This window comes from Wyeomyia smithii, chromosome 3, assembly GCF_029784165.1.
Source record: "Wyeomyia smithii strain HCP4-BCI-WySm-NY-G18 chromosome 3, ASM2978416v1, whole genome shotgun sequence".
In the NCBI taxonomy this organism is placed as follows: domain Eukaryota; kingdom Metazoa; phylum Arthropoda; class Insecta; order Diptera; family Culicidae; genus Wyeomyia; species Wyeomyia smithii.
The window spans coordinates 156,043,510-156,056,837 of NC_073696.1; the positions used below are offsets into that span (position 1 = coordinate 156,043,510).

At 37.7% G+C, this 13,328-nt stretch overlaps 1 long non-coding RNA gene across 1 annotated transcript in view; it reads right to left on the reverse strand.

Annotated features, from left to right (window-relative positions):
* LOC129728017 (uncharacterized) overlaps positions 1-9,076 on the reverse strand; it is an 84,184-nt gene extending 75,108 nt beyond the window's left edge. The window contains exon 1 of the long non-coding RNA XR_008728612.1: positions 8,903-9,076. This is a non-coding gene — a long non-coding RNA (uncharacterized LOC129728017). The remainder of the gene's footprint in view (positions 1-8,902) is intronic.
* Positions 9,077-13,328: the final 4,252 nt, after the last annotated feature.

The following is a 13,328-nucleotide window of genomic DNA, read 5'->3' on the forward strand; positions in this document are numbered from 1 at the left end:
TGGTAATTTCATCGTGTTCCTTGGGAAATTTCAAGTAAGAAACAACTATCATCCCGAGGAATTATGAGCCAATCTCGAGATATAACATTTTTACGAAAATAGTTGTTATTTTTGCAATTAATTTATTTTATAGTTTATAGCCGTAAGACACCCGAAAAATACTGATAAAAAAATTTTGAAGAAAATAAACCAAGGAATCCAGAAAAAATATTATTTTGGACCGGAAGTGTTGTCAGATAGATTATTTTTCTATTTTAAAACTAAATTTGCATTTTTCGGCAAATGTAGCTGAGTATATTTTAAATTTGAAGGTTTCGTCGTGTTTCTCGGAGAATTTTACATAAGAAACACTTATCACCCCGTGGTAATATGAGCCAATCTCGAGATATAGCATTTTTACGAAAAACTAATTACGAAATTTAAAACCATTTTTGTAAAAATGCTATGTCTAGAGATTGGCTCATATTACCACGGGGTGATATGTGTTTCTTATGTGAAATGTGTTAATCTGTTGTTCAAAGTTTAATAATGTAATCGGACGAAAACTACCCACTTCATCACTAGTATTCTTTTTCTTAATTAATACGATGACCCCTTCCAAAAACTCTTTTGAGACTTTCCCACGTATGACTTCATTAACCACCTTACAAAGTTCTGTTTTTATGATTCCTCAACATTTTAGATAAAAAGTTTTTGTAAGTCCATCACTGTCTGGACTTTTCCTAGATTGACTTGCTTTAACTGCTTGAAAGAGCTCATCCTCGGAAATCTGTTCCATTAGTTCTCTGTTGTTCAGAAGGTTTTGATCAACTGTTTTTGTGGGACAAAAGTATTTTCTGTGGCATTATCATTTTTTGCTTTTCTTTTTTCGACTCTCATGCAAAGTCATGCTATTTTTAATTTTAATTTAAGGAGTAAATATAGTAATGAAGATATAAAATTGAACTAACTGAAAATATGATTGTAGAAACTACGAAAAATATATCAATCAAAGAAATAGTTATCGGTTTCCGTTATACTCTACTAAATTTTTTGGAAATAAATATTGAAATTCAGTCCGCAAATATATATTTCGACTGTGACGTACAGTCTTCCTCAGTGCTTATGTGGACTGGTAAAGAGCAAAGCGTAAATCCTGTTTTTTTATTTGTAGTAGGTAAAAATGAAAATTTAGCACCCTTAATTGGAGTTAGGTAGGGAATTATGCGGTCGATTGTTTACCGTACCATGTCTGGGGTTTTTGGGAAGCAGATTGGATAGCCATGAGGGGTGATTACCTGCGTCTTTATTGAGAAGCGTGCATGAGTGTTGTTTATAAATTTCTAAACTTTCAGCTACGTCTAATTTCCATAAATTATTAACGGGGCGGAGGAGGTGAATGTTATCCGAAGTTAGTGGATGTTCCTCGTTAAAAATATGTTCAGCCACTTTTGATTTGAAATGGTGTGGTGGGGCATTTGTTGAAACTTTACTTGCTTTGGTCACTTCTGCGAAATGTTCTTTGAAACGTATCCCTAGGTTACGTTTAGTTTGTCCAATGTAAACCATGTCACAGTGACTGCATGCAATTTTATAAATTCCAGCTTTGTTCAGGGTATCAATAGGGTCTTTGGTAGACCCTAATTTTGTTTTGAGTTGGGTATTTCTACTAGTGTAGACAATATCCATCCCAAATTTTCTAAATTTTGAACGAAGTGGGCGTGTCAAGTTAACGTCATATTCAACGGCTACCCTTTTCAGATCTTCTGTTATTGGGGTGAGTGTTGTAAAAGATTTCCGAATTTGAGCACGCTTCTTTTTATCAACAATGGCTTGAATGATACTTTCATTGTAGCCATTAAGTTTAGCAATTTCGAAAATATATTCCAGTTCCTTTTGCTTGGCTACTTCACTTAGAGGTAAAGTTTCCATGCGGTGGATCATATGATGGAAGGATGCCATTTTATGCTGGAAGGGATGGTTTGAAGTGTTAGGTATTACCCGTTTTGTATTCGTGGGTTTCCGATAAATTTCAAATTCCGAGTCCGTAGACTTTCTGACTACAACGACGTCCAAGAAAGGGAGTCTGTTGTTAAGTTCTTTTTCAATTGTGAAGTTTATATTTTTATGGGTATTATTAAGGGATATGAAAAAAGTTTCAAGATCCGCTCTTTTCAAAATACAAAAAATATCATCCACATACCTCCACCATCGAATCGGTAAGATGTTCCTCTTCTCTAATGTACTTTCTATATTTGCCATGAAGAGCTCACATAGAAAGGGAGAAAGAGGATTCCCCATTGGTGCCCCTTTAGTCTGTTTGTAAAATTTACCACGAAATGTGAAGTAGTTTTCTTTCATGCAAAGGCGTGAAAGTTTCAACAAACTGTCAACTTTCTTTTTCCAAGTATTATCAAAATATTGGGAAAGAAGCCAGTCCTCTAAAAGGTTTAAGGTTTCATTCACTGGAACGCTAGGAAATAAGGCCGTAACGTCAAATGAAACCATTATCTTATCAGATTGGATGTTACCCGAGGATCTTATATTTTCAACGAAATCTCCGGTGCTCTTTACTGATCGACTTGGAAATTTATGGGGCATGGCTCGAAATTCTTTTACCAGCCATTTAGCCAAGTTTTCTGTGGGAGCCCCTACCGCTGAGATAATTTCTCTCATTTCATTTCCAGGTTTGTGAATTTTGGGGAGACCCTTTATTCTTGGAAGAACTGGATTTGAAACACGAAGATTTTGTAACGCATTACCCAAAACGGGTTTGCATTCTTTTATTGTATTTTCTACACGTTTTACCATATCAGCAAGAGGATTGAGTCGCAGTTGCCAATATGGACCTTTATCAATTTTTTGGGTTATTTGTTCATCATAGTCAGACTTGTCCATGATGACGGTTTTGTTCCCCTTATCTGCTTTTAAATAGAAAACAGGTTTTTTACGTAATTCCTCAACTGTCTTTAAATCAGACGAATTTTCATGACGTGGCAGTGTCTTAGTAATTTTTGAAAAAAATTGGCGTACTTCACTTTTACGAAAAATATAGTTCAGCAGGAGGGACTCGAACCCACAACTTCCAATCTCCGGTCAGATGTGTTTCCGTTACACCACCGCAGAACGTTAAAGACGTAGTTCTAGAATCGACTTTTGTATCGCTTATCCAATTCTCGCACTTCGTACATTTACTCAGTAGAGACTATTATTTATAGCTGGCTATTGTTCCAACACACTCAGTGGAAGTTGGAATGACTTCTCAATGTGAGAGATAGAACGGGTCCCTTCAAAGCCCCTGCATAGTCCACACCGGATGCTCTAAGCCTATCGCTGACGTTTCCTCCATTTGTTTGCATTTCCATGTAACTAGCTTCAATGCATTTCCGGCCCCAATGTACCGGCATGTTGCAATGTTTGCACGTTTGCTGCTGATGCTTGTATGTCACCAGTGTAACCTCCCCCTCGACATTAATGTATGACGGAATTGCTGTGTGTAGTCTAATCCTAGCTGATCGAATACCATTCGCGATCCCCTTCAAAACAGCAGGCTCAATCCATACCACTTCTTTCAACAACACTATGTCTCCATATTTTTTCAGCTCTTTTTCGATCGACGAATTTTCCGTTTGTGGTGATACATCATGTATTCGAACCGTCGTTGCACCGTCTTCTATGTAATCGTTGACCTTATATTTGTTATTGTTTGCAACAATTATGTAACCTCCATCATTCTTCTCCGCGATTGCTATGGCCTGTTCTTCTGTCTTACATTCTACGAAAAATAATGACTTTCCCGTATTACGCTGCAGTGATTTGATGTCCAAAAATGGTAACTTTAACTTATCTTGGATAAACTTGGCAATCATGTCCATGTTGGCCGTCCTTGTCGGCAGGGTGGCTAAATCGATTACCAGTGTATTCACACGTGGTCCGTTTAAGGTTAGATGATACGGTGACTCGGACATTGTTCTCTTGTTTGATTGTGTTGAAGGTTGTATTCAGTCAACGACTGAAATTTGATTTTTATAGCTCACTCTTCACAATACGATAAAGCGTCTGCTCTTCACGAATGCTTGCGAGAAACTGTTAACTGTTTCGTGTGGTGATCGAGCTTCTCGACGAGGATGTACAGCAACCATATGTCCCGCTCTTCACGATGCATCGCCTTTAGTGCGCGAACTACTTCGTCAGATACATCATGCAGTGCGCGCAATCCAGAGCAGGATGATGACGTCAGGGATGGTTGAGCTAAAAAGCGCTGGATGTGTTGCGTTGCTATTTCAAGCGGTCTATTGTACCTTTCCTGTAGTTTAGCAAGCGCAGGAGCATATTTGGCATCCTCTATTCTAAGATGAGAAATTAAGGAACCAGCTTCGCCAGCCAGATTAGTTTTCAAGAAGTATAATTTTTGGCTGTCCTGCAAGTTTGGGTTTTTATTAACGGCGCTATCAAATAAATCGAAATATGACGGCCAGCTTAGAATATCACCACTGAATGTGGGAATATTCATCCTCGGAAGCTTGACATCTGAGAAGTTTGTAACACTTTGATCAGAGGCCATCGCTGGAGGTGTCATTGTAAAATTGGTGGAGAAATTGCGAAAGAATAGCGCTTGCTGCTCTGCTAGTTGCCTAATGGCATCGCTGCCATTTTGCATAGCGGGTGCCTCAAGGTGAGTAGACGAAAACTCGAACCTTTTTAGCAATTTATTAAAGCCGATTTTCAAGTGAATCACTTCCTCTTTGAATTTAGCCATATGATCAAGCAATCCCTCTATATTTTCCTCGGAACACTCGTCGATCATTCTTTGATGAAGGGTTAGATAGGCTAGCCAAACATTTTGGAGGTTATCGAGTTCTGTGTGGATGTCGGTATGTTCCGGATCATCGCTATCACGGAGTTTTTTCAGTACGTTAGTCGTACGCTTCAATCGGGCTTCTACTGAACGTCTTTCACGAATTAATTTGTCCATTTTACTCCTATGTACGGTATCACCAACAAAATTTTCCGGTAAGTATCAATGGCACACCGTGCGGATAACGATGCTACGGTTGAAAATTGATAAGAACGCACTTTGCTAACCGATGGCCTCGAAATCCGCTTCGAAGGGCCATTTAGTGGGGCCAAAGCCGAAAAACGTGTAGCGAACCGTAGTTTTCCGAAAGCTAACCTTAAGAGAGGAGTGTAAAGAAACGCGTGCCTTGCTATTCGATAGTATAATTGGAACTGTTTTTTTGTTGCGATGAAATCGATAAGTAATAGTAGTGGTGTTGGTAATATATAAAAATCTTGACATGATATCGGCAAAAGGCCTTTTCTCCCACTATGGGCCGCTAAGATGTATCACGCCGACAGGTAGTTTCCGAGCCTATATGGATCAGACAGGCAGACAGACAGACCGGACTGCATTTTTATAGGTATAGATTTGTATGGAAAACCCAACTTTTATGCATTTCCCATTCTAAAGAGCTCAAAATTGCTCAAACCATAGGTTTCATAACTTCAAATGGTAGGTTTGTCGATGCCTAACAACTCAGGTAAGTTTAGGGTTGTTTGGGGCCCCAAAAGGAACCAGAAAACCTTCGTTCTGGAAAATCGATCACTTTTCCCCACCCTAATATATATGTCGAATGAATTCATCCCAGCGACCACGTCTATGTTTCGAGTACCCATAGTTCTTGGTTATTATACGCATCTTCATCTCCTGATCAGCCCACGGCTTTGAGTGTGTACAATTTGCTGGTTTTATTTTGATGTGTGTGGACGCTCGTGAGACCTTCCTGGATATCTAGCGAACCTATACATTAGAGAAATGACAAGACACTCACCGTTAAGGCAACTGTCAACATCAAAACGGGAGAGCTGTATGAATTTGCATTGCTGTTATCCGTTTTGATGTTGACAGTTGCCTTAACGGTGAGTGTCTTGTCATTTCTCTAATGTATAGGTTCGCTATGGATATCAGAGATAACAGAAATATAAAAGCTCTCGACATCTCTCAAGCAGCATGTTCATATTTGGTTTTCACGCAGGAACTCACTCACAGCTGGTAGGTTTATTCTCGAATAGGGCTGGCAGAGCTTAGGTTCATTATCATTTGGATGGTTGATCTCAACAAATATCGCATTGTGATCGAAAAGACTATATTGTAGGTGTTGCAGTGAGATCCCGATATTGGTATTGTTTGTAATAATGTGGTCTAAGCATGCATCGTATCTCGCCGGTGTTGAGTCACAAAAGTAAAAAATTCGAAAACACTGTGTTTTTATATTTTCCACAACGGACGTTGCAGAGTTCAAGTCAAAGCTGAAGTCCCCTAGCACGAAAGTATTGGCACGTTGGCCAGAAAGAAAGTCATCTAGAAGATCGAAGAAATCATCTACCTTTGAGGCTAGTGTCTAGGTGGTCTGTATATACTCACAAGAGTGATTTTTTTCCGAGTGCCGATTTCGACAGCAATAATACTGTTATACTCATCACAGAAGCTACGGACAAGTTTGCATTGGTTATTTTTGTGGATAAATAAAGCTGAACCTCCTCCTCTTCTTGTCGATCGTGATGCAAAGAAGCATTTATAATTTTGTAATGACATGTTTCCGTAATCGAGAAGATTCCAACCGGACTGGGCAGTTCATCCAGCAAGTACTCCAATTCGGTGCGTTTTTCTTTTAGGCTTCTCGCGTTGAAATAGAAAATTTTCAAACTGGCAAAATATACTTCGTTTACTGAGCTTATTGTTCTTGTGTTTGGTTGGAACTGTAGGTGAAGGTTAGGATCATTTAGCGTATTCATTCAGTGTTTGAGTGGCAAGTATTTCTTTCACTTTTGATTTTTCCGTTTTCCTGACCAACAACCTTCCGTCCTTGAAGAAAAAAAAATCTTCCGTCCTAGAACCAAGCAAATTCATTTTTTCAATTCATTTTCTGTTACTGGGAAATTTCAGATCTCGAATGATTTCTTCCACTTTTCCTGTTTCTGTCTATCGATTTCGATTTCACACCAATCTAGCTGCTTTCGCAGTTCATAATTATCATCACGCAATTGCTGTTGCTCTTCCATTAGAGTTTCCGTCGTTGTTCGCAGTTCTTCGAGAGTATTTTGGATACCTCTTACTTCGGAAACGACTTCCTTCTGCCAACTGATTAATTGGTCAAGCTTGGTTTCGATCCGTGTTATTGTGACCTCTAATCCTGACGAACTAGCAGCGGTGTTAGTTACTGGTTGCGTAGTTGACAGTGTTTGATCAGCCATGTTCAGTGTGCTTCTTCTGCTTTTATTTCGACTTTCCTTACAGGGAACACAAAGCCAAAACTTACCGGGAACGGTTTGGATTTCCTGATGTTCCGCATCTGACACCGTAGAACATGCCTTATGAAACCACTGTCGACACTTCCCAACGCACTGTGAGGGTTTTCCACTTCAAGAATTAAATTTCTTTTTGCACTTCGTACACGACTGTGGTATATATGTCGCCATATTTTTTATGTTTATCCCCCGTGGGTGCTATTTATGCTCCAGTGGGGTGCTCATTGTGCATCGACTGATTGTTAGTTTTTGATGCATGAATCTAATTTGTGTTTTTCACCATTATACGATAAACTTTTCAATTTGTGAATAGTGTACCTTTAATTATGGATAGTTAATTTAAGTGTTGCACTGAAGACAGCTTAAATTTTTTGTCGTTTTCCATACTTAAATCAGCAACCAAGTTAGGGTGCTCATTATGCCCCTATTCCTTCTTCGTGGTTTAGGTATTACTGTTTGTATACATTGTTGATTTTGTGCTGGTAGTGTCATACAGTTTTCCAGAAACTGAAAAATCATATTTTGTGATTTTTAAAGGCAGTTGAATAATTACCTATTTTAATATAACTGATGAAAAAGCAATATTACAATATTAGTTTCTTAAACACTGACAAACTGGCCTCAACATTTTCACAAACATTTATTCTTTAAAATATATATATGTGCTTTTTTTTGTTGGGGATTAAAATTACGTTGTCCATTGATGTGAACTTTTGTATTAATATGTGCCTTAAATTTACGCTTTTCTGAGTAATATCCATAATACAGTCGAGTCCCTTTATAGCGACATCGCAAAGGACCGTCGTTATAGCTAAATGTCGCAATAATACGAAGAATTTTTGCATATGTAGAACAGAAGGTACCGTTGAGAATATTGTTATAGATTTAGCCATGTCGTTATAGAGATATTCGACTGTACTATTGTCGCAAAAAAGAATGGCAAGTATTAGTTTTGGTATGCCGTTATAGAGGAAGGTCGTGATAGCGAAATGTCGCAATAAAACGAAGAATTTTAGTATAAAAGAGAAAAAACTGTTGAGAATGTCGCCATAGCCAAATTTATCGCTATAAAAAGTGTCGTTATAGAGGGATTCGACTGTTTTCAGAACCACTTGTAAAAAACACACTGACTATTATTTTCCTATATTATTCAAACATTATCACAGTTACCCGCAAACGAAAATTTATTCATTGGTTACAGAAAAAAATCAATAGCATAAAACAATATTGATGGATTTTGTTGTTGTACATGCAATTTAGTATATCCAGTACTTGTAAAAATGCGAAACCCGGAGGAAACCCAAAGTTAGCAGCTTTTTGGGGTACCCATATTTGCTTAGATCGTAGCTTTTGTTTGGTAACTGAAAAGTTCAACAGATTTGTTTGATGTTTTATATTAATAATTTATTGCATTATTATGCTATTAGACTCTAATATTCTTACAATTATATCATATTCACATGATTATTACATTATTAAACTATTTAATATAATAATTTATAATCAATATAGTATTACAATATGTAATCATTGATATTTTTGGAATGACGCAGTAGTACATGAGAAATGTAATATATACCACACTTTCAAAAAAATGTTATTAATTGTGACTTACATGTATTCTTTTTTCATAAATTTAAGAACTTTTTATTTTTAAAATGATACACACTCAAACAGTGACGTTGTATTTTTCTTGGTTTTTTGTCTGAGAAATACTGACTTAAGACGAATAGTGCACCCGACATTAACGTCCGATGCAGCCAACGTTTATGAATGCAATAATGCTCGGCAGTTTGCTGGCAGCTGGCGAGTGGTGTAATGTTCATCGAGAAACCATGCTAGTTAGCCTATGAGTAAATCTCTAAGCAAAGATACGAACGACGTTGTAAGCGCTATTGAACGAGAGATATTATAAATATATAGAGATATATCATACATTTCTTTTAATACGGGTAGGTGAAACATAACCGCCACCTGAAGGGGTTTGTCTGTTGAACAATCGATTTTCAAGAGAGTTTTTTTCAAGTAGCCAGTTGATTTAATATTACTAACAACTCTCTCTCTCTCTCTCTCTCTCTCTCTCTCTCTCTCTCTCTCTCTCTATATATATATATATATATATATATATATATATATATATATATATATATATATATATATATATATATATATATATATATATATATATATATATATATATATATATATATATATATATATATATATATATATATATATATATATATTTATATATATATATATATATATATATATATATATATATATATATATATATATATATATATATATATATATATATATATATATATATATATATATATATATATATTTATATATATATATATATATATATATATATATATATATATATATATATATATATATATATATATATATATATATATATATATGTATATATATATATATATATATATATATATATATATATATATATATATATATATATATATATATATATATATATATATATACTAGCTGACCCGGCAAACTTCGTACCGCCGCCTTGAGTTTTTTTGACTGTTGTATTGCAAAAACTGAAATATAAAACTGCTACTAAAAAACCTACCTACGATATGTTTCGGCTCTGATTTGTTTTTAGTTTTTTTTTCAATCCTGCGCTCGTAAAATTCTACGTTTTTATTTCATTGAACATTATGAAGCACCTTTCAACCATAATCAAATCATTTCAATACATTTCTGAAAATAAACAGTCATTCTTTTAAATATTCTGAACAATCGTTGTTTTGCTTTCGTCTCGATTAGACGCAAATTGTTTATCTCCGTTTGAGTTCGCAAAATAACAATACACGAGTTATCGTACGGGTGTTTTTTTGTCGATTAGTTCTTGTGTTGCGCAATAACAATAGCCTGTTGTATATCGGCAGAAACATCTACACACTGGTAGGGGCAGGCTAACCCGCCAGTGATTCGATACGCAGCTGATATATCAGCAAGAATAATTCTCCCGCACCGCTGTTACCCCGCTAGCAGCACGGACCACCATACGATCGAGCGAGTGGAAGTCAACTACAAGTGGCATCTACAAGGTCGCGTGTAAGATACGGCCACTGTGTCACAACACGAAGCTGGATCGTCATTGTTTGTTCTGCGGAGACACTCGATTATTCCAACTATCAGCAGTGAGGTCGTGTCTTAGACGTTCGGTGAAGTATTACCTTTAGAATTTTTACTATTATTATCAAAATTATTACTATGTTATAATATTATTATTGATATTATTATTGATATTATTATTATTGTTATTATTATTAGTATTACTACAATTATTATTATTATTATTATTATTATTATTATTATTATTATTATTTTTATTATTATTATTATTATTACTATTGATATAAGTAATAGTATTACTGTTTTTTTTTATTTGATCCATTGTAGATTGAAAAACTGTTTTTAAATTTAATGTCAACTACTTGGACCCCCCCCCCCCCATATTCGAATATTTATCGTTTGTGTGCGGTAGAGCGTAACGCTCCCGCAAAATGGACGACATGCAGGTGCAACTTTTCCTGGATGTGGAAACAAACGGGGAAGAAATTGAAATTTCTCCCATCAGCTCACCCCTACCTTCCCCTGTGCCCTCCCCTTTGCCAAGTCCTGTACCAAGAGTACCGGAAGAACGGGTAAAAGCTTACCCAGATGCCGCTGGCGGTCCCTACGTTGTTTTTTTCCGGCCCATAAAGAAGCCATTAAATATTATTCAAATTGGCAAAGACCTGGCAAAACATTTTTCGGCCGTAACCGAGATTACGAAGGTGAGGCCGAACAAGCTGCGAGTTGTCGTGAGTAGCTTGAAGCAAGAAAACGAAATTGCTGGCTACGAGCTCTTCACGAGAGAGTATCGCGTGTACATCCCTGCCAAGGATGTAGAAATCGACGGTGTGGTTACCGAGGGGAATCTCACTGTCGATGACATTTTGCGTCATGGAGTTGGCTGTTTTAAAAACCCCTTGATGCAAAGTGTAAAGATACTGGATTGCAAGCAATTGCATTCAGTATCCATCGAAGAAGGGAAGAAGAAATTCCTCCCTTCGGATTCCTTCCGAGTAACATTCGCTGGATCCGCGCTGCCGAACTACGTCCGCTTGGACAGGGTTCGTCTACCTGTACGCCTGTTCGTACCGCGAGTCATGCATTGCCAAAACTGTAAGCAGTTAGGTCACACAGCCACCTACTGCTGCAATAAGGCACGCTGTAGCAAGTGCGGAGGCAATCATGCTGAGAACGCTTGCAGTGGGGATACTGAAAAGTCTCTTTATTGCGAGGGAACTCGGCATGACCTTCCGGCATGTCCCGCGTACAAACAGCGCGAGGAAAAAATTAAGCGTTCCCTTAAGGAACGATCAAAGCGCTCTTTTGCAGAAATGCTTAAGAGGGCTGAGCCACCATCGACAGGAAACATCTTTTCCTTCTTGATAACCGATGAATGTACATCTGACGATCCCGTCGAAGGGTGTTCCTATGCCTTGCCAGAGGGATCTAGGAAGAGGAGAATGCTCAACTCTCCTAATCTTTCTCGCAAAGGTCGTAAGATAACCCCTAGCGGAATGACCAATAAGACAACACAAAAAGGAAGCGGTGAAGAAAAACCGAAGCAAGTACCCCCCGGTTTTAATTTCAAATCAAACCAGGAGTACCCACCGCTTCCTGGGGCACCAAAAACCCCTCGTGCACCCATTTCTCGATCAGAAGACATAAAAGAAACAGGGTTCATAAAATTCTCTGATATTGTGGACTGGATATTTAAAACATTCAACATACCAGATCCCCTTCAAAACATTCTTCTTGCTCTTCTCCCTACAGTGAAAACCTTTTTGAAGCAACTCACAGCAACTTGGCCCCTCATTTCAGCTATCGTATCTTTCGATGACTAATACGTCGAAAGAGGTTAGGAATTTTGTCACTGTGTTACAGTGGAACTGCAGAAGTACGATCCCCAAATTTGATTTATTTTCACATTTTATAAACACATACAATTGTGATGCGTTCGCGCTCTGTGAAACTTTTCTCAATTCAAATGACCAACTTAATTTCCACGATTTTAACATCATTCGTCGAGATCGAGACTCACACGGTGGAGGGGTACTTTTAGGGATCAAAAAGTGCTATTCTTTTTTCAGAATCGACCTCCCCTCGATCTCGAATATTGAAGTTGTTGCCATTCAAACGAATATGAATGGAAAAGACCTTTGCCTTGTTTCGTTATATATTCCCCCATCCGCGCGGATTGAACAGAAGCAACTCCTTGATATAGCAGAATTGCTTCCCGCACCTTTTTTGATTTTGGGAGATTTTAACTCTCACTGTTCGCTATGGGGGTCGCTGTACGACGACAACCGATCTTCTTTAATTTGTAACTTGATCGACGACTTCAATATGACACTTTTGAATACTGGGGAAGCGACACGTGTACCTAATCCTCCAGCACGTGAAAGCGTGCTTGACCTATCCCTCTGCTCGACATCACTAGCGTTAGATTGCCACTGGAAAGTAATCAACGATCCCCACGGTAGTGATCATCTTCTAATCGTTATATCAATTGCCAAAAAGGTCTGTCCGGACTCTGTACCGGAACAGAAAACCTTTCGCGACGCGTTTATAGTAACTACGGAAGAGCCTCCATTTTCGATGTTGGAATTTTCAATGGCTCTCCTCTCGTGCAACAATAAGGCTCCAGGGTTAGATAGAATAAAATTCAACCTGTTGAAGAATCTACCCGACTCTGCAAAAAGACGCTTGTTGAATTTGTTCAACAAGTTTCTTGAGCTAAATATTGTTCCGCATGACTGGAGGGAGGTAAAAGTCATTGCTATTCGGAAACCCGGGAAACCTGCCTCTGATCACAATTCATATAGGCCGATTGCGATGCTCTCTTGCCTCCGGAAATTAATGGAGAAAATGATCCTCTTACGGTTAGATAAATGGGTCGAAACAAACGGTTTACTTTCAGATACTCAATTTGGCTTTCGCCGGGG